This window comes from Silurus meridionalis, chromosome 21 (genome assembly GCF_014805685.1).
Source record: "Silurus meridionalis isolate SWU-2019-XX chromosome 21, ASM1480568v1, whole genome shotgun sequence".
NCBI lineage: Eukaryota > Metazoa > Chordata > Actinopteri > Siluriformes > Siluridae > Silurus > Silurus meridionalis.
Genome location: NC_060904.1, coordinates 8,837,809 through 8,862,025, shown reverse-complemented (window position 1 = coordinate 8,862,025; position 24,217 = coordinate 8,837,809). Strand labels below are relative to the sequence as shown.

The 24,217-nt window shown below is 35.4% G+C and overlaps 1 protein-coding gene across 4 annotated transcripts in view; it reads left to right on the top strand.

The window, feature by feature from the left end:
- fam49bb (family with sequence similarity 49 member Bb) overlaps positions 1-24,217 on the top strand; it is a 65,152-nt gene that overhangs the window by 13,803 nt on the left and 27,132 nt on the right. For 2 of the 4 annotated variants that reach the window (XM_046833548.1, XM_046833549.1), the window contains exon 2: positions 7,251-7,333. The exons of 1 other annotated variant lie outside the window; for it this stretch is intronic. The gene's annotated coding sequence lies outside the window, so the exon portion shown is untranslated. Of the gene's footprint in view, positions 1-6,990; positions 7,012-7,250; positions 7,334-24,217 lie in introns of those variants that run through there. One more of the 4 variants, XM_046833550.1, reaches the window with a different exon arrangement.

The window sequence follows — 24,217 nt, the reverse complement described above, 5'->3', positions numbered from 1 at the left end:
TTTATGTATGTGAGGAATTCTTTACATATGAGCATGTCAAACCCTGGAATCATAAAAACTGTTTCCTATATTATTATATCCACTTACTAATATATAAAATAATGTTTTTTCACATCTTACATTCTGCACAATAAACACAACAGAACATCATTTAATAACCGGATCTTGCATATAAGTGCGTACAGAAAAGAATTGTGTATACAATAATATGTAGGACACATACATTTTTAATGTTAAATTAGAAATTAAAATCAAAATTTACTATTTTGATTCTCTTTATCATGCATCTACTATGATTATAAATCTTTGGAATGTGGATTTTTTTCCCCCATTAAATAAGTAACTAAGAAACATCACACAATAAAAATAATTAACAGATTTTATTGATATTTGATAAAATTAGGATTTTCCTTCATAAAAATGTTTGAACAAAATATATTTATTTAAATGTTTTCAAGAACTATTCATGAACCAGATTTTGTATCATTTTCAGATTCATAGCAAATAATAGTGATTTTATCTAATGTGTACCATATGGTTATAAAGCAATATATGTTTACAATGGTGTTTTAAGATGTTTGTCACAATTGACATCACTTGGACAAATAATAATTGTTATTCATTTTTGAATATATAACAAGCCTGGGTCCATGTGGTTTCTTGATGTTGGGTCTTATTTCATTTGTGGCTCTATCTGGTGTTTATTTTTCTTAACCTTTTATTTATTCATTATTTTTAAGCAAATTATTTTAAAGGACAAGCTGGTTTTAAAGTTAAGTTAAGCAGCTCTGCCTTGCATTTTAACAAGTGCCTAGCCCTTTCATAGGCCCCTAGCTCTATGTTGCTCAGGCATGGAGGTTGTTTCCTTCCTTTCCTTTTAATCAGAATGTCCATTGTGTTCTTCAGGACACCAAGGTTGGTGTGATTGGCTTGGACACGAAGCTGTTACCACCTTTTAAGTTAATGATTTCCCTCCCAAAAAATGCGTGTCGCTCTTTTACCACAGAAGTTTGCTAATAATAGATTTTTTTGTATATGTGAAAGAATGTCACAGAACAGTTTGTTTAACTTTGAAAAAACAACCGCAAAACAAAAGAGGTTAGGTTCAGTTATTGTTCTGATTATAACAACTACAACATGATGTTCCCTCAACAACCACTTTTATTAACCTGAGGATTTCTAAAGATGCATGTGACAGAAAACTTATAGAAACAGCTTCACCTTTGACTTGTGCAAAGTGCTGACACTGGAGACTCCTTCAGGAAATGTTTAATTAATGTCTCAATGTTAAAAATCTTTCCATGTTTACAGATTCATGCTTTTTTCAATGTAGGTTACGTGAGCCGTCTGCTATACAATTCGCTGTAAATGTTCTACTATAGAAGTGATAACATGAGAGAATTGAATATTAATTTTAAACAACACCTACAGATCAGTAAGAATCACATTTTCAACATTGCTCAAGTATAACATTCTCTCCGTAATGTCGTTTTAGTTTAATTTAATTCAATTTAGTTTTATTTGTAACAATTGACAATGTCCCAATGCTGCTTTACACAGACAAATAGGTCTTTGTAATATGTCATTGATTTTCAGTATCAAAATACCAGTGATATGCATCACTAGTAAGGATTTCATAATAGTAATGCCAGTATCACAACTACTACATAAGATGATGGTATCTGCAATAGAAAGTGTCCATATACCATTTTGGATTAATCATTTACTACTGAAATGGATATTAAACACTTTTGAATACAATGAAAAAAAAATATAATATTAAATTTGCCCGAAAAAATTTAGGCAAAAATTTTGCAATCACATGTGGGTGGCAATGTAATGTTTTGCCGTATGTCCTACTGTGTATTTTATCTATCTATCTATCTATTCTTAACACTAGTGATCTAAAAATGCTCCTGGGTTCGGAAATTCTTCATGGTGTTTTCTACAGGTCAGTGTGCTGCTCTTCAGTTGGAACTAAAAAAGTTCTGATATTGAACACTTGCTCTCAAATCAAACTATTGTCTGCATCTTAAGCTCATAAAGCTTTAATACCAAAGTCACTGATGGAGCTCAAAGAGCTGACTGTTTTTACATGTAATACATTTAGAAGATAATGCAGCACTTCTCTACATATACTGTATATGCAACCAAAAATAACTTATCAATACATTAATGATATTAATAAACATATCAAACAAGCTACAAAATATTTTTTTTACCCAGGCTAGTTTGCTTTTATGAAGCTAATTAGTGCTCTAAACATATAAAGTGTGACACTAACCAGCAAGTCTGTGTAAGCCACAAACTCACAGCAAAAAAATTCTTCTCAAATATCTCTCAAATTACCTTCTGAAAATGGAACCAGGATTTTCACAGCCTGAGCTTAAGGGTGATTAATGCATCTCTATGTGATTACAACTGTAATTTAATTTTCTAAGGCTTATGGGGCATGTGAAAATTTTACTTTGTACATTTTACCTCCATGTTTGGTATTTAATGCCTATTTCTGATGCATTTTTACTAAATGAAATAAGTGAATGATGTCGTAATAGTGCTGCTGGACTATGCCACCCATCAGCCACTGCACATCTGCACATGATCATCGCGCTACAGCTGCAAGTCTAACCCAAGTATTCTATTGATTACTCCATCGATTAATCTGTACTTTTTCTTCATTAAAAAGCAGCAAAGGGAAAATAAGGCAGGCCTCTTAAAAAGAACAAGTAATTTGTTTTCTTTAAATAAAAAAAGAAAAACAATTAATTCCTGAAATTACAAAAACATATTCATTAAAAAATATAAAAATACATTTAAAATAAATAAAAAAAACCTTTGTGTTAGTTGGAAATGATCCTAAACTTTGGAAACTTTTTGTTGTGTTCTTTGGCCTGATTCTTCTTCTCGCCGTTTGCTGTTTTCTCTCCCTTCCTTTATTTTTTATTTTATAGCGTCTTCTGTTTTTACCTGTCCAGTAGACTCATTTATAAACGTAGCATTCTCACAAATGTGTGTACGCCACCTTCCACGCAAAGGTTGTGATTTATTAAAAAACAAACTTGCAAGTAAACTTTGAGCCCTGCATATGCACAACATGGAAACACACAAGGCGAGAAGGGGCTGCTTTGCTTTTCTGTCTGTCATTTCTTCTCTTGCTCTTTGTGGTTCTTGTGTTTTCACTTACAATAAACCAAAATCAACCTTCTCTTCAGTCTCTGAGAAACGAGTGTAGATTGTACTCAAAATGCATTTACAGGCTGCAGTTGATTGTTCATTCATGTACAATGTATGATATTTAATGTCCTTTCAGCAATTGCTTTACATTGTTATTATCTGCTCAGTCATATAAAAGTCCATTAAAGGCTTTATGTTAAATATGTTCTCATTAAAAGTTGTCAGATATCACAGGTCAACACGTGCAGCAGCCTTGTAGAAAAGTGACACTGACACATTTAAAGGTACCACAACACTTCTTGTACAGATTTATAGCTTTGTTTGTAATTCGACCCACCTGCAGAAAGCTGTGATCTTTGAGTGCACCAGTGAAGAGCTTTTTGGGATTCTTTACTGTGAGACTTTTATCTTAAGGAGTGTGTGTGATATATTTTCTTTCCCCTTTGCTGTTACAGTAGATATGGTCTCAGACTCATATGCACTTATCCATTCAGCTATTTGCATTTGTCCAATGCTTGAAAGATACATTACCAAGTGCACAGAATCATGTTTAAACAAACCTCAGAGTGAGCACTGAGATATCCTCATGTCAGTCAAACAGCCTCTTCCTGTGAACAAAGCAAAAAAAAAGTGTTCATAAACTATTTATTTGCTTCCTTTCGATGACTAATATGTTTAGTTTGGGTGATCGGTTGTCAAAGTACCAGTGAAAGTGTTCAGTGAAAGACTCATCTTTTCTGCCTGACAAGAATCACAAAGCTAAAAGATATTGGCATGTTGCAGTTAATCATTTCAGGGTAACCGTTTATTAAAGGTTATATGGGGTTATATACACTAAATATGGCAGTTGAATAATGGCAGAAAATTAGAGACAAGCTTTTTAATAGCCTAAGGAGTGTCATTTGTTGATGCCAAGATTTCGATTTTTGAGGTTTGATATAATGAATCTGTTTTTTCACTATTGTTTTGTTTACAGTTATACAGCAGAAGTCTTAGGGAAGTTTTCGGCCTGCTTGTTCCTCATTCTATGTACAGCAAATCTTTTGCCATGAAGACATTTAAAAGAAACTGGATGCAATATTTTGTTCTTTAGTTTACATCGGTTAAAATGTGAGAATGTGTCATGCATCAGTAGGTTTTCTACAATTTGTACTATCTTTAAAAAGTAATTTTCTATAAATCACATATGGTGGCACAGTTTGCTTCTCTTTCCAAATGAAGATTTGTTTGTAATTTTTTTACCCATGATCCTGATCTTGCATTTGCTGCACTGTGTGAAAATCCCTTGCTAAGTTTGTAAGCTTATTGTGGAGATGACAATACTGATAGCATGGTAAAGCTTTACTTCAGGATGCAAACCTCAAATCTGCTGCGAAAGGGAGGAAGTCACTGTGCAAGAGGAAGTGGCCTGATCACCTCCCACTCTCCACTGTCTCGCTGTCTGCCTTATGCCCTGCTAACAAGGCACTGTACCACTGTGCTTTAGAGCTTCGCTACACGTGTTCTAATCTAAATTTTCTTTACCGTTCACATCATTCTGATTGTGTAGTGGAGTCCATAATATAAGAATTATAATTTTAGAAAACAGCCCTGTGCTAATAAAAAATATTAATCATTGAATAAAAATGTAACAGAAACTATTACATTGAGTGTCTCACCATTGTTTCTTTAAATAATCTTTTCACAATTTATCTACAATAAATAGAATTCTTCAATGGTAAAATCTGTAATATGTATTTTACATGACTTAGTCAGTCTCCAGTCAGAGTGTGGGCCATTCTGGACATCTGGCAGTGAATGGATAAAGATTTCCCCACCAATATTACAGAAATCCTAGTGGTTTACAGGATTCAGAGGTTGGTTGCTGTTACAAAGATAAGATTGCGTTATTAGCCAAGGAGTGCACAAGGGATTCTTACTTGTTGCAGCCTGTCTGGATACAGACAGCTCAATTCTGCCAGTACAGCACAGCCAGAACCAGGCAGAGAGTACAACAGACGCAAACAGTGTAACACAACGGAGAGTAGTACAACGGAGACAGTACAGAGAGTACAAAAATGGGATGGTACAACACATACAATGCAACACATTTAGAACACGAGGGCGTACAAGAATAGACAGTTCAATGCAAACAGTATAATGCAGGACATATGTAGTCCATATAAGCATTGCCACATTGTAAATATCACCTATTTTGAAATATATCACCTACCAAAAATAAGGTGCAGCATTATATACTGAATAGCAGCATAATTAATTAACATGAATGTTTATTGTAGATTGTGTAGACATTTTTAAGGTATTATTTTGAAGAGAAATACAGCTATGTTTTGTTCATATATAATTTTTTTACTCGTTTGTGTTGTAGCGTTATGTTGTTTAATGTAACACGAGGGTTCCGGAGAAACGTTGTTTCATTTTACTGTGTACTGCGTCAGATATATATGGTTGAAATGACAATAAAAGCTACTTGTCTTGTATATAGAATAGCATACAGTCAATTGCACTCAAATGTAGTGGTATGAAGAACTGAGTCGCATGCACTCATTAATGCTTTAAAGACTGGTGACAAAACAGCTTTTCAAACTAGAAATAATGCTATTGATGACTCTTGATTGATGACATGACTTACTTCTCTTAAATAAATTTTTGCTGAATGCAACAAAAAATTGAGCTAGCTGTAAACAACACAAGGACACTTGTGCTCAAGCATTTTACACCAAGCCATTTCTTTGTTTTCAAAATTTTTGTTATTTGTCTATTTGGATCTGAAGCAGTTTTTCTTTTCAGGACAATATGCACTGTATGACTGTTCTTAACCATCCTGGGTTTATTAACCACTGTAAGAAAATTCTACTGAAGTGTTGATGCCAGACCTTCTAATGCAAAGGTCATATATACGGATATTATTCTGCGCTTTGTGGTATAATTGTCATGAAAGTGGAGTGTTCATAGGGCTACATGACACCTTCATGAATCCTTTATGACAAATGACAATGAGCCTACTTCAATATTTATAAGGGTTTTTGTGCAATACACATCAGTCGTAGATAGTGTTTTTGTCCGTTTTGATGTCAATGTGATGATTTTGGCAGACTGCTCTTTTTGTATCTCAGTGTATCGATTTCATAATGCTGAATAAGCAATGAAACATGAGGCATGCTGTTACGGGAAAGTATTCAGCAATGGGTTGGTGATTATCATTAGAACATTACTAACCTAAAGTGTTTACTGATTTTGTTTGACATACCTCTTATATCACAGTGACTTTCTGTCCATTACAGTTTTTTTAGTAAAGGACAACAAGGGTCATACATTCAATTTGTTTATATGTTTAATGTTATGGTGAAAATATGTATTTAGGATAAATATTATATATAATTAATCAAGATTTTTCGACCATTCAGAATTGAGGATTTGACAGTGCTGTGGGATGTGTGATGTGCTATTATTTGCACATGTATGCTAAATTGGAGACAAGTCAAGCAGAGCTATACAGTACTGCCTGTTGAAAATGTTCAATCAGTTGTCATGAAGGGTTTTATGTACTGTAGATTTCATGTATGAGAAAATGTTTAGCATGGCCTGTGTTGTAATCCTTTTGGGTGATATGTTGGTAGAGCAAAACAAAAAAAAAAGGCCAGCAGAGGGAAGTGAAATAGGGAAATACATGAGTGTGTGCAGTCCTAGCATAAAACAGTGTTGTATACTTCCAGTTTAGTTCAGATCAGTGGCTTAATGATTTTTTTGTACACATCTTTTCTTATATCAACTTCTTCAGTTCAATTCAAAGTGGCTTTAGAAAACATGCTATAACTTTATAAGATCATCTAGATGGTATGTTTGGACAGCAGTGTCTAACATTGTTACAATCGTGGTTATTATTCTAGGATTATATTGTCTTTTGTGAGCTGAAAACTGCTATGATTTATATGATTAGGCTATTCATATGACCAACTAAAGTATAGACATAGTCAGTGATTATATCTAGGAATTAATAAAGGTCTCTCTCTCTCTCTCTCTCTCTCTCTCTCTCTCTCTCTCTCTCTCTCTCACTCTCACTCTCACTCTCTCAGTGTAAGTTTCAGTGCAGGACTGTAACCTTGGCCAAGTGCCTGGGTGGCTCTTCCTCACCTCATCTTCCTCTGCTCATCTGCTGGTAAGTTACATGTGCCTTGTGCTGTATATGGACATGTATGGTTGTGTGAGGTGCAAATGATGAGAACTTTTTTGTCATTTATTTCGGAGGAATGTTGTTTTATCCTAATTGCTGTACCTGTGTATTGATGACATTTACATTTACATTTGTGGCATTTAGCAGACGCCCTTATCCAGAGCGACGTACAAAAGTGCTTTGAGTCTCTAGTAATGAATAAATCTACACTGGTATGCAAGAATACAAACTTAATATAAATATAACTCGAATTCTACAAACTTGGAAAGTGCTAATGTAGGTATTTCAGGAAGAGGTAGGTTTTCAGTCGTCGTTTGAAGATAGTCAGGGACTCTGATGAGACCTTAATAGATGTTATTTTGATATGTGTGTATATATATAATATACAAAACTAAGATCTATAAAATGCACAAATTCCACAGTCAGACTTTGTCCTTGTAAACAAAATACAGAAGGAAGAGAAAGTGGGAAGGAAATTTAAACAGCTTAACAGTTAGTTAAGTTCTCTTTGGTTCTTCTTGGTTACCCATGTCTGCCTCATTACATAAAATAATAATGATAATAATTGTCTAAGTTTGTAAAACATTTGCCAATAGGGAAGTTCACAGCATTTTGGGACACGACATGGACTTGAGTAATGTGTCTTCCTGTTTTCCCACTGGCTGCGCATGCAGTCACAGGGTCAAAGGTAACATAAAATGTAATGTGCCGGTATGAGTTGACGGACATGTTCTACTGTGGATTAACAATGAGAACATGCTCAAACGCTGCTATGTGAAAAATGGCCATTTCCACCAAGTGAGAGGAAAAATCATGTCTTTACCAAGCGATGTAAAGTGCACGTTTAGGCGTGTTTGGTATCTGTCCAAACTCTTGCTCTCATCGTTCACCTACTTGATCAACATATTTGTCTCAAACCTGCACTTGAGTGGGGCCATGTTGAAGCATGAAATGTTTCTATTGCTTGTATGTGCATTCCGATAATTATTCTATTTTTACATGATCGACAACAATCAGTACACTATTGTTCTTTAGATACAGTGCAGGATCCATACATTACATAGAACTGCAATCGTACAGGAAATATTTTTTACACATGATAAATAAGACATTAGACATGGAACTCTCTACAGCAGAAGAATTTAATTGTAAATGTCCATTTACATCATTTTTTCCCTTTTTCAAAGGTATGTGGAAGCAACATACATAACTATAAATACATGTTGTATTTGAATTCCTAGTTTGTAGCTTTAATTTCGAAGCCTATTTGTCATTTAAAAATCTGTTTCCTTTAAACCACAGAAGCGTAAATCTTTGAAAGTTTGTAAAAACTCCTTATCACCTCTTGCTTAGTTTCTGAGCTGATTTGCTGTCTTTGGCTAAATAATTAATGTAAATGGTTGAACTGAACAGCTTTCTATGGCATTTTTTTTTTACAAGCATTTGTGGTCTGACAGCAGCACTTCCTCAGGCTCATGTGGTCATTGCAAACTAGCTGCTGCTTGTAATTTACATTTAAAGGATGAGCCCAGGTTGAACTTTATTTTGCTGCACTATGGAATTATTGACTCTCAATAGTAATACTGGAACTATTTTATCATTAATTGTAAATAGTGTTACAAAAAATTCATAGGAAAAGCTTTGGAAATAACTCACATATCTCTTTCACCCTTATACATTCTTTTAACAGTTCACTAGTGGCATTTCTGACTTTTAAACTAACAACAGTTTTACCAAACTGGTGTTTCCATCTCTGATATATATCTGAATATCTGAGGCCAAAAAGGTTTCATGTTAAATTCTTTTTAAACATCAAAGTATGCTGAAACTTTGGGTTGGGTTATTCACATATAAGTGTCAGCTGAGATGGATGGAGGCTGTGACATTTTGTGCCAATGACGGAAGGAAGCATTTTGTAATTGGATTTCGAAAAGATTCCAGTTATGTGCAACTTGACATACTGTTAAACCTTTTGTTATTACTAAAATGATGCTCAATAACAGACGTATTTTTCAATTCACCCAGTTTTTCATGCAAAGATGAAAAACCAGTGTCAGTTATTTCAACACTGCTCTCAGTTCCCAGTGGTGTGTTTAAGACCTTTGACCTTTATTTGGGTAAAAGATTTACTTCATTCTTATGACTAGGAACTTTTGAATGCTGGAAGCAGTCAGGAGAGAGCGGATCTGAGTTTTAGAGGTCACCTGGATGTAATAATATTTCAAAAAATTTCAGTGTCACTTGAGCAGTGTTAGCAGTGGGACAGTGCTGCCCCCACCTGGTGATGCTACTACATATTTGGAATTGATTTGATTCATCTTATTAGCTGCTGCTTTCAACACTCGAGTCATGTTGCATTTCATAATTGTCTGTGCACTGAATTTGAGTGGCCAATATCTGCTCCATTTTGACTACTTTTGTGGAAGAGATGTCAAAGCCCATTCACAGATACTCCACTTTGGCAACTACTAAGCATGTTAAGCAAGTTTTATGTCTTTACCACATGCCACAGTATAAAATATAGCCACCATAATATAGTAGACACTACGCTACGTGTTTCATTTACATTATTTCACATTTGCATTTATGGTGTTTGCACTTGTCCAGAGCGACCTTCAGAAATGCTTTGAAGTCTAAGGCAAAAAATACATCCTGATGCTAGTTTACTAGGTCATGGAAGAATATAATTGGTGTAAAACTCTGTTGAAAATTAATATATGGTATACTGTATAAAAGCAAATAATTAAGTGCTAATTTAAATACTGAAAAAGGTAGGTCTTTATTCATTGTTTAAAGACTGCTTGTGACTTTTAGGGGACATCTAATTCTAGAGGTTTCTAATTCTTAATTCTACCGATGTTTTTGATAATGATCGTTAGGTTGGAACATACTTGCTGCTTACAGAATATATACATTTTATAGTTTATAATATGGATACTAGATAAAAAACAAACATAACACTCCATGTAATCATGATGATTAAATAACACGAATATATCAATCAATAATTATAGTTATATCATTAATAAAAAAAAACCATACAACCTCACTTGTAAAAAGACAGCACGTGGTGTCGTCGGTTTGCCTCTAGAGGCCGCTCTCGTAATGACATTGAACCATTTTACCCACTTCAGCAACAAACACAAGCTGGAAAAACTATTGGTATGGATTTTTTGCCAATAGCCGATAGTTCCAGCAATGATCGGTAGACCTCAAGATCATTCCACAGCCAGGGGGAAATCTCTAGTAGTCCAGTCTTGTCTACCAAGTGACAAAAAAAGCCTAAAGTTTTAACATCTGAGTGATTTTCTTAGATAGAACTAGACAAATTCTACAGGTACAGTAAAATTCACATGAGTGTGTGAGATTAAAGTGAAAGGAAAATGAAATGTCATAGCTATTCCAAGACTGTGTGCAGTGACAGAAGTTGAGATCAGAGAGTCAATCAAGATCACAAGATCCACAAGACATGTCCCATAATGGGAAAATTTTTTTTACTGTGTTTCAGAAAGGGTGAAATTATTGGCCTGCATCAACCAAAGAAATCAAGTAAAGCAGATAAATGACTGAAATTGGGTTAAGAACTTTCTAATGCATTATTAAAAGGTGAAATTATAGATGCAAACTATCAACTTTGCAAAAGAAATGTGGTAAAAAAAAAAAAAAAACTAGAATAATTGTGATTAGAGATCTTTAAAATGTCAAAAATGTGACAGAGCTTTTCCATTTCGATAAGTAATCACAAGATTGTGATTGAACAGCTGTGCCAAAACAAAGCCACATGTTGGTGAAGCTAATCGGATAAAAAGACTTCTGGAGTAATTGAAAAAGCTCGTGGTTTTTTTTTTTTTGAGTCCCCATTTTCCCTGTTCCAAAGCGATGTGTGCATCAGGGTAAGAAGAGAAGCAGATGAAGCGATATATACATTATGCATTGTGCCTACTGTCCAAGTCTCTGAAGGGAGTGTTATTAACAAGGGTTTTCTTCTATTGGTCAGTTCTGGACTTGGCATCGTTATGATGCAATAAAAAAACATTCAGCTGGATCTCTGAATGTTCTGAATAAACACGTTATCTAATCAACAGTTATTTTTTTTCCTTTGCTGATGACCCAGGTGTTTTCCAGGATGACAATGCTAAGCGTCAACAGGCTCAAATTGTTTGATTCAGGGGGCTTGAGAAATCATTTTCATATATAAATTCTGCTGAATTTAACCTCCCTGAAATTATTTGGGATGTGCTGGAAAAGACGTGAGGTGGTTTAACTCTGCCATTATCAAAATCAAGCCAAAAATGAATGCAACTCTGGTTGTAAATTAATGTTGTTGAATAAGAATTTAATACATTGAATAAGGTAAAAAAAAAAAAAAATACAAAATGCCATGATGAAAGTATTGGAATTAAATATTAGTGTGCAGCTTTTAAGTGTGCAAACTAGTGTTGGCATTTAGAAAAATAAAAAGCCCTTGCAAAAAATTTTTCTGTGGAAATCAATCATTTCAAATGGCAAAGAGTAATAAAGGATAAAAAAAAAAAACAATACAAATTAATAATGATAGATGTATGGCTTTAAATATTTGCAGTCGCTATAAAATGTTAAACCATACACATTACTAGCGATATTAGCGATAGCTCAGAAAGGTGTTTTGTGACAATAATTATCAAAATATTTCCATAATATTATATAATCATAATTTTATATTCTTATATCAAAATAATTTTTTAATTCTGTCACAGACTAGAATCCTGATGTTGTTCTACAATTTTCTGTCACACAGTTGCCTCTCTGTTTATCTGTGTACTAAAATATTTAGTGTTTTAATTGAATATTAATGAAAATGTGTGACCATGTATGAAATCATCCACACCACCTAAATTGATATATTTGTATGTACTTATTCCAATTTTATGTAATGCGTGTGTGAAAAAAATTTAGTTTCTTAGTAAATTAATAATAAAAAATGAACACACCAGGCTAAAGTCCTGTTATTAGTAAAATCATTTCCTGATTTCCCAGAATGCCCTGTTCTTTTATATAATTTACATTCTGTTTTGTAGCTCTTAAAAACAGTCTTAATGTCTTTAGTATTTTTCTGAAAGTGGCATTCTATAAACGAAAATTCATAACCCTCGCATGCATATAGAAATTGGTTTGTAATGTTCATGATTTATAACCAGTGGTTCAACAGGTGGCGCTGTTGTTCACCTTATGTGTTTTGTGTAAGGCTTTCAATCTGGGTGCTCACAGTGAAGTAAATTATTAACTTTATTTACTATAACTACTAATATAACTACATATATGAATTACAGCACCATGAGATGCAGGGTCACTAATACTGCACCCATAATCGTGAATTTAAAACAATTTACCATTCATTAAAAACATTTTCATTCATTTATGTTTATATTTAATGTGGTGTAAAATTTCCAAAGCAAATTATTTCTTCACATTACAACAGTTATATTACTTTTCTGTTGAAGTTAATTACATTCCAACAAAGGAACTGCAAAAAAAAAGTATTTCTCTTCACTGACATTGGAGATTCTATATAAATATGTTAAATTAATAAACAACTGCTTACATAAATGTATTATATTAACAATTCTAATATATATATATATATATATATATATATATATATATATATATCAGTTTTGTAATCAGTTTTTATTAGCCTGAGATTGTGTGTAGTGTCTGCAGTGCTTCCACCAGTCACACACAAGTCGCAGTAAATTATCTTTAGTAGACCTTTTTCTTTGCCTTGCAGCCCGCATTAATGTCAGCGCCATGGTGGTACAGGAAATCAATCATCACCTTCTGACCAATTTCATTTGAAAAATTCAACATCTCTGTGGTATAAGGACATTTTATGTCAAATGACACAGATTATTTTCCCCTATAAATTAAAAGATTCTGCTATTTAAATAATCATTGTATATAACATTTAAAGGGCTGACATTGTGAGGCAGTGTGTCTCCATACTCCATATTGTGGTCCACTGTGGTAGTGTGAGGCATCTCAAAAGCATGAGGCAGATGTAACTTGGCTTTGATGACTCATGTAAAATGCTTACCATGGCATATGTGGATCTACATGCTGAAGGGAGAAGATGGATTTTTTAAACTTTAGGTGGGTTCCCTTCCTTTTAATTTAGCAATGTGTCATCCACTGATGGTCTGTGCTTCTTGCTCTACCGAAATAAAGTTTTCCTAAACGCATTTCATTGGATAGTAGATTGTTTGTGGGCAGTAAAAACTTCAGTCCTTTTTGGCCACTGCACTGCACCATTAGTGAATTACTAAACTCTTAATTAATATGCCAGTGCGGTATAAATAATGCTGTCAGAAGCAAGTTTCTGCAACCCCTGCTTGGGTCATTTCTGTTGCATCCAAATTTACTTACAGTTGAGTGGTTCAATGTTAAGAGCACATTTATAACCCAAAACCATAAAAAAATCCCTAATTACTAACATCCCACTGCGCACCTATTCTTTCCAATGTAAATGTTGAAATGTGTGTAGAGCAAACCCCAGAGACAGGGAGTGGCATCCTTCATACTTTAATCTCATAACGGTCACCAGAGGGTGCTATTTGCCTTACACATCACCCCAATCCTCTAACGCAAATCTTCTGCATGCCAAACACAGCGCCAGACCCCTGTGCCAGTGCCCCACCCTTAGCACAGAAACCTCAACTCCTCACCAGATTAATACCCTTAATCTGAATTTACATTGGCCTCATAAATTGTATCTATGTGAGGGCTGAGTACATGCGCACAAGCGCACATGGACAAAAAGTCATCAAGAGTTTAGTGTGCTAGTGGTGTGCACCATGCTATTTTTAAATCTTTGACATATAGACATGTATGAATGTGCTCAGCTGTCTTTGTGGACAGAATGTGCCCATGATACAAATACATGAAAACACATGTGTATGTGTGTGTGTAGGAGGGCATCATGTTTCATATATTAGTGCGGACAAAATGTCCTCACAAGCAGAGGAATATCTGACGGTTTTGACCTTATCTTGACATTTTGCTGTTCCCCATGAGAAAAAGTGCATTTTTTAAATATAAAAGCTACAGCTTTTTCTAAAAAAAATAAAAATAAAATAAAAATCTAAAATAGACAGAAGGTTTTCCTTGGGTTACTGAGGTTAGGGTTAGGGTTAGGTTTTGGTGAAAGCATAGCATTAATTAGCTACATTAATAATGATGTCATAGTGGGTCTTTATAAGAATAGTAAGGTGTGGGGATGTGTGTGTGTGTGTGTGTGTGTGTGTGTGTGTGTGTGTGTGTGTGTGTGTGTGCATGCACACGTTTGTTTGTGCGTGAGGTCCACAACCCTGCATAAATCTGTATTTAGAGAACAACTAATTTTCCTGTAGCAAACTATTCCTCCACATTATCCAGAGTAAGGAATGTAAAGAGTGGTATAGTCACCAGTTTTCAAATCTTCTAATCAGGAAAAGATGCCTTGGAGAGATGCCTTGTCTCCTGTTTGATTTTAGACTATGACTAAGTTCAACTGATAAGCAAACATTTTATAAACTACAGGCCTTTGTGGTTCGATTTTCTCTTATGTATCATCACCAAAGTTAGCATTTTTTAAAGATTATGTGGATCAGGGTGGTATTGAAAAGCAAACAGAGTGAAGGCAGAATGCATATGATCAGTGTTTAATGACTAAATAGACCTTGTAGGGTTTGTACAGGTTTGGCTTAAAATTCTCCCCCAGTCCATCAGTGAAGGTGCCATGTTTTGGCTTGTTATGTGTTGTTGCTATGGTTTCATGCTTTGATCATGAATGGTAGCATGAAGACTAAGAGGTGCTATTGAAGGAAGGATTAAGCGAAATCCTTCTCTGAACCTGGTCTGTTAGATCCCGCCGCATACCACTGACTCCGATTTGTGCAGGTCTGTCCTAAAGAAAAGATGAATATTTATTAGAGAATATTTAAATAAAGCTGATAACATACAGTGATTTGACTAAAATACTTGGAATTGGGATTAATTATGAGTAGGGCTGAAATGATTCCTCGAGTAACTCGAGTAATTCCAATACAAAAAATTATCTAGGCAAATTATTTGCCTCAATGATTAGTTAAGTGCATTTAACTACACACGGAGCATTGTGTTTTCCTGTGGACCATTATTACTGATGCACCACCCACTAAACTCTGGAGGGCTCTGTACAGGTAAACATAGAAGACGCTGCAGAATGAAAAAATGGAGGAACAGCACATAAAGAAAAAAGTTTGCTTAATTCTGACTGCATTCCTCACAATTCTGCCTTTTTTTAGCCAATCGGGGCGGCGTGTCCCCCTCTGTAGTGCCAGAAATCTTTACACATTGAAAATGAAACAGTCTACAATCAATAAAATCACATGGTTTCAAAATAAGCCTCCGATTCCTGGAGACTCTGTCTAACAATCAGATGTGGAGGAGACGGAACAAGACCGATGAAGCAGAGGAGCCTCGTTCATACACCAACAGCTTCAACAACATGATGGAGAAATAAAGTCGGAATTACGAGAAAAATTAATTTTTTTATGTAGCGGAAATGGACTTCCATAGGATTGAGGCCAAAGAAAAAGACAGAAACATTCCCAAAGTTTGGCATCTGTAATAGATTATTATTATTATATAATTTTGTTTTTTTATTTTTATACTTACATTTGTATGTAATTAGGCAAATAAATAAATTAAATAGGTTTAATTTTTACAGATATTCTTGTTTGCAATTTCAGCAATAAAATGTGAATGTTTCAAAAAGGGAAACTTGTTCATTTTAAAAGACCCGTCTTATTTTCTCCTGTAAATTTAGTATTGCTCTTTAATAAAGAAAAAGCACTTCTTATCCAATTACTCGAATAATCAATGGCACAATCTGTAGAATACTCAATTACTAAATTAATCGATAGCTACATCTATATTTATGTATAAAGTTTATGGTTTCGAGCATTTTTTTGTCTGTCGGCCATCAAAGGCTGTGTTTATTGTGATTGGTGATTTTTGTGATTGGGGCAAACCCTTTGGTTTTTTTTTTTGTTGTTTTTTTACTTTAGCTCTTTTCAGACAGTAAATGAGCTGTTGTTTTTTTTTCCCTCTTATGACCGCCCATATGGAGGTAGCTATAAATTACAAACGAGCTCTTGCCCATTTACCACTTACTATGTGGTTCATGACTTTAGCGTTTGCCAGTTGACAGGTCATCCACCCATTTTCTGCTTCTTTGATTGGATGAGTGTCATGGGTGCCAGCCTAATGCTAATAGTGCACCAGGGCACCCTAGGAGATTTAGGTCAGTTTCAAACTGCCAGAGTTGTTAATGCAGTTGCTGAGTTCTGCAGACTGACACAGCAGAGAGATGTGTTGATTCGCACCCTTCCATACACACATGAACAAATTATTAATATCCAAGACATGATTGCAAACTGAAATAAACACTTATGACCCATGGAGAAAACTGTTGAAGAGGTTATTATATAATTGATTCATGATATAAGATTACATGAAGAAACAAGCATAGTGACCAAGGCCAAATGAACTCAATGCAGAAGAGAGATTTTCTCATTTTCATGCTCTAACAAACTAATACCAAGTAATTAGAGAATGCTCAAGTGGTTTTCACCCTTATCTGTTTCCACCCCATGTAGCGAGGGCAACAAAAAGAATAACATCTAGCTGTATAATACCAGGCACTAGAGGAAGAGAGAATGTTTTACCAATGCTGCTTTTATGTAGTTATATCAGTGTAAAAAAACATGATTATAAATTAAGGCAGTTCTTTGTTTATTTTAATAGGTCACATCCTAAAAAAAGTACAACTGGGAAATTCGCAGTGGCAGGTTATGCATTTCACAATAATGCCTTCAGTGGTGTCCTACTTGAATCAGTCCACCTTTTAATACCATCATTTTAGATATAGAAACTATCAATACCATCAATATAATGCAAAAATACAGTATACCAGAGAGCTGCATCACAGCCAGTTAAAAAAAAGGAATGCTATTACCAAAGCAAGAAACCCATTGAACACAATTCAACAAGTCTCCTCTCACTGCAGCCACAGCTGCACCACCCGCATACATTATCTCTAGCAGAAGCATCAATATTAACCTCATAAAATGGCCCTAGGTTTTTGGTGCATTTTTTCCCTGCATTATGATTTTCCTGGTGTTTTGAAATGAAGCAAATTTTGTGTTCGAGTGCACAAGAAAGAAAACACAAAATTAAAATCGTTTGTGAAAAAGCTTAACAACTGTTTTGAGATTTTATTGGTTAACCTTTCCTTCCAATGTACAGCTTTTCTTAAAAAATCTGTCTTGTAAATGTGTATCTGTGACCAAATCAATTTAATCTCCACTGTTAGCTATTGTGGAATGAAAAAACATCTATTAAATCCACACAAATATATTTGAGCTTGTGCAGTTTTCTGCATAATTCTGACTATTGTGCTCTCTGACCATCAAATCAAAGGACGTGATAATGACCACATGATCGGAAGCCATCTAGGGGGTCTTACAGGGACCAAGTCGCAGTCTGATTAATTAATGCAACAGTTTTAAGTACCATGGAGTTAATGATGAAAAGAACTGCAGTGATCTCAGTGATGGTCCTACAACAAACTGAGCTTACACTTGGAGAAAAGTTATGAAATGAAGAGAATATAGACTATTGGGAATAATTGAATGCAGATACATGAAGGAAAAATATGTAAATCAATGATTCTGATAGAGAAGGCCTGGCTAGCCCTGATGGCCCACCACTGGAATTTTGTTATGGGCCAGTCACAGACATTCAGTGGTTAGTTAAACACAATAATTGAGGAGATTATTCAGACCTCCGAGGTAACTGCAGACTTGTACACTACACTATACAGTTGTGCATCTTCTAGGTAGACAGGAGTGAGCTGTTTGCATAACAGATAGCAGAGCGAATGTAATGCAGATGTAAATTTAAGATGACTTCGCGTTCAGCGTTTTTCATTTACTGGTCTAAGTTTTCTATTGAGTTTTCTGTCAATTTACTTCAATTTAATTTGTATAGAATTTTTAACATTGGAGATTGGACATGTCCCAAAGCACCTTTACAGAGATAAAGAGGTTAGAAAGTTGGAATCTATAGAAAGTTTAGTGCCTATATGTTTGTTCCTCATAAGTTTATGGCTTACCCTAATGAGTGAGCCAGTGGTGACTGTGGTAAGAAAAACTCCCTGAGATGGTATGAGGAAGAAACCTTGTTATAGTTCCATCATTGTTGAGGTATAGTGTTCAGTGATAGGTCCTTAAATGCAGGACTGTTCATGAGTTGCTCAGTAACCTTAATGGATCTTTTGGCTGTTCATGTGAAACCATCCCCAGCTGCATAGATTGGATCGAAGCGAACTCCATCGTGAGGTTGGGCATTAGAAAGAATCAGGTAGATCTTTTGAGAACCGTCAGCAGCAGAAACTGAATTAGTAGCCTGAATTGAATACATTGTTAATGCACTACCTCATTGTTGGAGAGGAAAAAAATTTACAGTTTTATTGTTTTATTAAATTTGTATTTTTTTGCTGCAAAAAATATACCCTTGTATAACAACTATACCCATATACCTCCTTTATTATAAGTTTGCTTGATTGGATAAACAGTAAACTGCATCAGTTCTCGTCTGTTATTATCGCAAGCATAATACAGATGATATGTTGATTAGGTTATAATTCAGATTAGGGAAAACAAGAGTTTTTTTAACAGGCTTCATCTATATTGACTATGTGCAGGAAAGAGGATGAGATGTCACAGCAGAGGGTAACATTAGAGAGACTTGGCATTATAGGGCCTCACAAAATATCACTTTGAATCCTAAGACAAAACGACACTCCTAACAAAATTGAGAATGTGACCAAACAAGGACTTTTGACAGGTGGTCAGGGAGCAGTACTGATGTTCACATTCAGCTGGGTCTCTCCCTCTTTCTCGGAATTGGTGAGTTTAGCTGCTTAAATCTTGGCTTTATGTCCCACTTTTATTAAGCTCAGCTCTTTTACCAGCTCTATGATTAAATTGGATTCTGTCTCATGAGCTACTTTGTGTTTGCTTAATGAATACATGAAAAGGAAGAAAGAGGTATTTCAGTATTGTGGTGCTCAGATTCTAATGTAAACCAATAATGTGTAAGCTTGTATTATCTCACTGTCTGTCTCTCTCGCTCTCGATCTCCCCTGCTGCGCCCACGTGACAGAGAAAAGAGGAGGGGAGAGAGAATGTGTCTTTCTGGCACCAGAGAACAAGCATAGACACGTGGACTCCCATGCTGCAATGCTGCAAGAGAATGCCACCACCCTTCTCATTTATCACATGTGCGTGTGTGACTGTGTGTGTGTAGACTTTATTTAGGGGTTTTGAACGTTGTTGCAAGGTTGTGTGCAAGGTTGTGGGTATGAGGATGTTCTGTGTACATGGTAGATCTGCAGACTACTTATATGAATATAAAATCATATTAAAGCTTCTCCCACTTTTTCCCTTTTTTCCATTGAAAGTTTTTAGCAGTAAAATTAAATATAATGTGATTAGATAAAATGCATGTTGTTTTTGTCTTGTCTTTGCTTCTTGACCTCGTATTCAGTAAGTAGGTCAGTTCACATGGTTAGTCCCGAGTAAAGGCTAATCTCTTAATCGAGCAGGAATGTAGAATATTCTGAACTCCAGCTTCCATCTCCTCTTGATGCTGTGGAGCCGTTGTATTGGGTCAGAGTTTTTGGCGCATTACCTCATCGCCATTCATGTATTCATGCTCAGGCTTTTAAGTTGTACTATTTTCCCGTCCTCCACCTCCCAGGCTGCAGCCTCATTGGCTCTCCAGCAAGGGTTCAGTCTTTTTTCAGCACCATGGATACAGCGCCACACAGAAGAGCTCAGCTTTGACCAATCAGAGTGCAGGAGTGAAATCGTAAGCACCACGCGGCCTCAGATGATCCCCCCCACATGTACCTCAATCCCTCTACTGCTGCTGTGCTCAAGCACGCAATCTCTTAAGGGTGGGAGGGGGTTGTTGATGGTATGCCAAACACCAAAATCTTGCCTATGGTTTCGTCTTGGTCAGTACGCACCTGTGCAGTAATATCCTGTGTCCTCTAAGATTAGCATGAAATGAGTTTAGAGGCAAGACACATCATGCTTAAAGTTTTTCATGCTTTTTAAAAGATCGTCATGCTCTTTAGCACTGCTATAGACAGTCCCAGATTCTTGTGCTGCTTCTAAATTCTAAAATTGTCATTAAGCACAAGCGCAAACACTACTGCTAACATGATTGGGATATTCTATTAGCATAGTATTACTACTGTCATCTTAAAGGTACAGCTAGATATTCATTTTATATATTCATTTAAAAAATATACAAGCCTTCCCATTGATTGTCATTTCACAGTCATGCCAAAACATGAGGTTCTGTATGATCTGTATCAGGGGTATTACAGATGGAGTCTGCATGGTACATGGCAATTCTCCTTACCATGACCTCATTGCAGTGTTAGAGAGATGGAGTGTGGCATTGTGGGTAGCTATACTGAAAAGGGTGGTAAGCAACACTGGTACCTATAAGCCTGGACCCCAAGCTCAGCCATCCTCACCACTGACACATATCATACTGTAACCTACTAACACCAAACTCATTACAGCTACAGTTGCTGATGATGGCTAATGCCTAATTTTGTTACACATGACACGCTAATAACACATTTTGACTTGTTTTCTATTTTAGTATATTTTTTCAAAAAACGTATTTTCAACTAAAAAACATTTTATGATTGTTTAATTGTCTCCAATTTGCACTGTTTTGCAGTTTTTTTTTTATTGGACAGACTGCTTTTTAGAAGGTTGCTTCTCTGAAACTTATTTTTCCGAACTTTTTAGTCTCATTCTTTTCTAATCAAGTTGGAATGTGCTGCAGTTAGCATTAAATAGCTGCTGATGTTTTTTTCTTCCCTAATTTTGTAAACAATTTAAATACTTCATTGAATTCAGGATTACAGATGATTTTAAATGTTTTATATTTTCTGTTGAAATGGTTTTATTTTTTCTTGTCTGGATTTTGAACTAATAATCAAAAAAGCATTCATGTTTTTACAATCTCTTTAGCTGGTACCAAAATGAAAACTGAATGACTAAAAAGTACTTCAACCATAACTTTGGTTTAATTATGTTTTCCTGTTGAACTTCATATAATAATCCCATTAAGTCAGCATTAATCTTTATTAGCAATCTTGACATTTTGTATCTTATTAAGATGTGTAATGACATAAAACAAGTTTGCTTTGTTCAATAATTAGGATATGAATACATCATTTGAAATGAACAGATAATTTGTTTTAAACAGGTAGAAATTCATAAGTACCAGTAGCCCAAGCTAAACGTAGCCTTTCTGAGCTCTGAGCTGAAAATGGGGAGTTTAGCTTAGTGGTAAAGGCATTGGACTTTGGATGTTGAATCCAAAGGTTGTGAGTTCAAATCCCATCCACAACAAAGAAGCCACTCCTGGGCCCTTGAGCAAGGCCCTTAACCGTATAGCTGCTCAGTTGTATGAATAAAATCAGTGGATGTCAGTCTGGATAAGGGCATATGCCAAATGACATAGATGTAATCGTAATTGAGATCACATTCTGTGCACATGGCATCGTATCCATAATTTTGACTTTTTTTTTTCCTCATTAAAATAACGTAAAAAAACAACAAATAAATACTAATTTTGCTCCAATTCAATTCAAGTCAATTATACTGTATTCTGTTGTTTAACATGTTTATTTACATTTAATATCCAATAAACAAGCTCCGTATAATCAAATGGATTATTAAATATCCTTAATTCATTTGAAAAAATTATAAATTCATGGTCAATTGAGTATTTTTCCCATTTTTAAACCACCAACTGCGGTACATCATTAGAGCAGTTTGCATGTCTTCTTCATGCCAACAATAATACCATCTTTCACTGCTATTACCAATTTAAAGCACTTATCTGTTTTTTTTTGTACATGGCTCCCATTTTTAAACCTGAAGGCATATACCCTTATCCATAAGTCTCTTTTCTCCTGTCTTCTCTTAGCATGAGGGAAGCCTCAGTCATTCCCAGGTCCTCTGTGAGCTGTCACTCAGCATTGAAAGATCCATTCATGGGTGTGTCAGAACAGAATTACATTAAGTATGTGTCCTTTTGTGTCTGTGAGTGTTTTGATGTCCTAGACATGGTTGGAAAAAACACAGACACACACACACACACACACACACACACACACACACACACACACACACACACACACACACACATGCATGCATGCATGCATTTGAATATTAATAAGCCTATAATTTTAGGCTGTCACAAGCAGAACACAGATTAGCTGTAACTCTACACTGTTTGCATCTTGTCTAAATCATTGAAGGTGAAAAATATGTAGGCATCATTTAAGAAATATGAAAATAATAAAATGTATTTTTATTTTTAATATTTTTTCTATATTTAGATGTTTAAAAAAAAAAAAAGAATACTATGTATGCTGATTGCAGGTACATAGGGTATAAATATGCCATGCTAGAACATAGTGAACTATATGATGTACTAAATGCTATTTGATGTACAGCCATTTATTAATAAACTGGATACAAGAAATGAACTTGTAGTATCAGTTTAAGGGCATGTATACACACAGGAGAGTTTTAGCTAAAAAAAAAGTTGTAAACGTCATGTACCAAAAATATAGCACATAGGACCTTAATCGTTCAATATTATTCCAGCTATGATTTTAAGACACAGAAACATGAATATCAGTCAGGACATATTCAGGACAGTAATACATACAGTATGGCCTACATCTCTTCTAACCTGAGGCACTGGAATGATAGGTAATATGCTGTTTTAATGGGTTTGTCCTGATTCTCTGTCATTTCTGTCGTTTCTTCTTCTGGTTGTCTAAGACTTAGGGTTCATCTAGGACACACAAGCTGTTTAATTACAGCAGGAGTTGAGCAGCTGAAGAACAGAGCGCAGAGGCTTGAGCTAAACGCATATTTAGATCCCTTAAGTGAGGATGGAGAACATTAAAGGGTGCAGTGATGTTTGCTCTGCCCCTCTGCCCTGTTAAAATTGAATTTTCACCCACTAATTTGGTTTATTGGGAGCCGTCTTCTCTAATGATGTCTAAATCGTTTCCAGACAGACAGACACACACACACACACACACACACACACACACACACACACACACACACACACACACACACACACACATACTATTTGAAATAAACTGTCCCACCTGCTGTCTTTGCTTTTTTTTTTCTTCTTTTGATGTCAGTTCTCCCAGTTACATTTGTATGCTGTTATAATTATTATTGCTAATGCACAAAAGGTCTCGTTTCTTTGTGAACTAATAAAATAATGTTAGTAGTTAAAGAATCATTACTGAGTCAAGCGAGAAATGTTTTACACTCTGATGATCCTGAGCTGCTTTCATTGTCCTGTAATAGGAAATCCAGGTTAGCGCTGAATCAGAGGTGTCAGGTTGGACTTGTGTCTGGAAATTTGTATGTACCGTATTTTCCGGACTATAAGCCTCTACTTCTTTCCTACACTTCGAACCCCGCGGCTTAAACAACAAAGTGGCTAATTAATGGATTTTTTCTGGGTTTTTCCCGGTTTCACAAGCGTCATGCCGCCAAAAAACTGAGCCCCAAAACATAAGACCAATGAAATTGCGAAACGGGTTCAGGTGAACCAATGAAATTCTTTATATTAAATCAGATGCGCTCCCACTGAATCGGACCGCACCACGTCATAAATATGGATGCGGTTCCTCTGACGTTTGGCCTGCCGCTCACTCGGACTGTCAACAGAAAA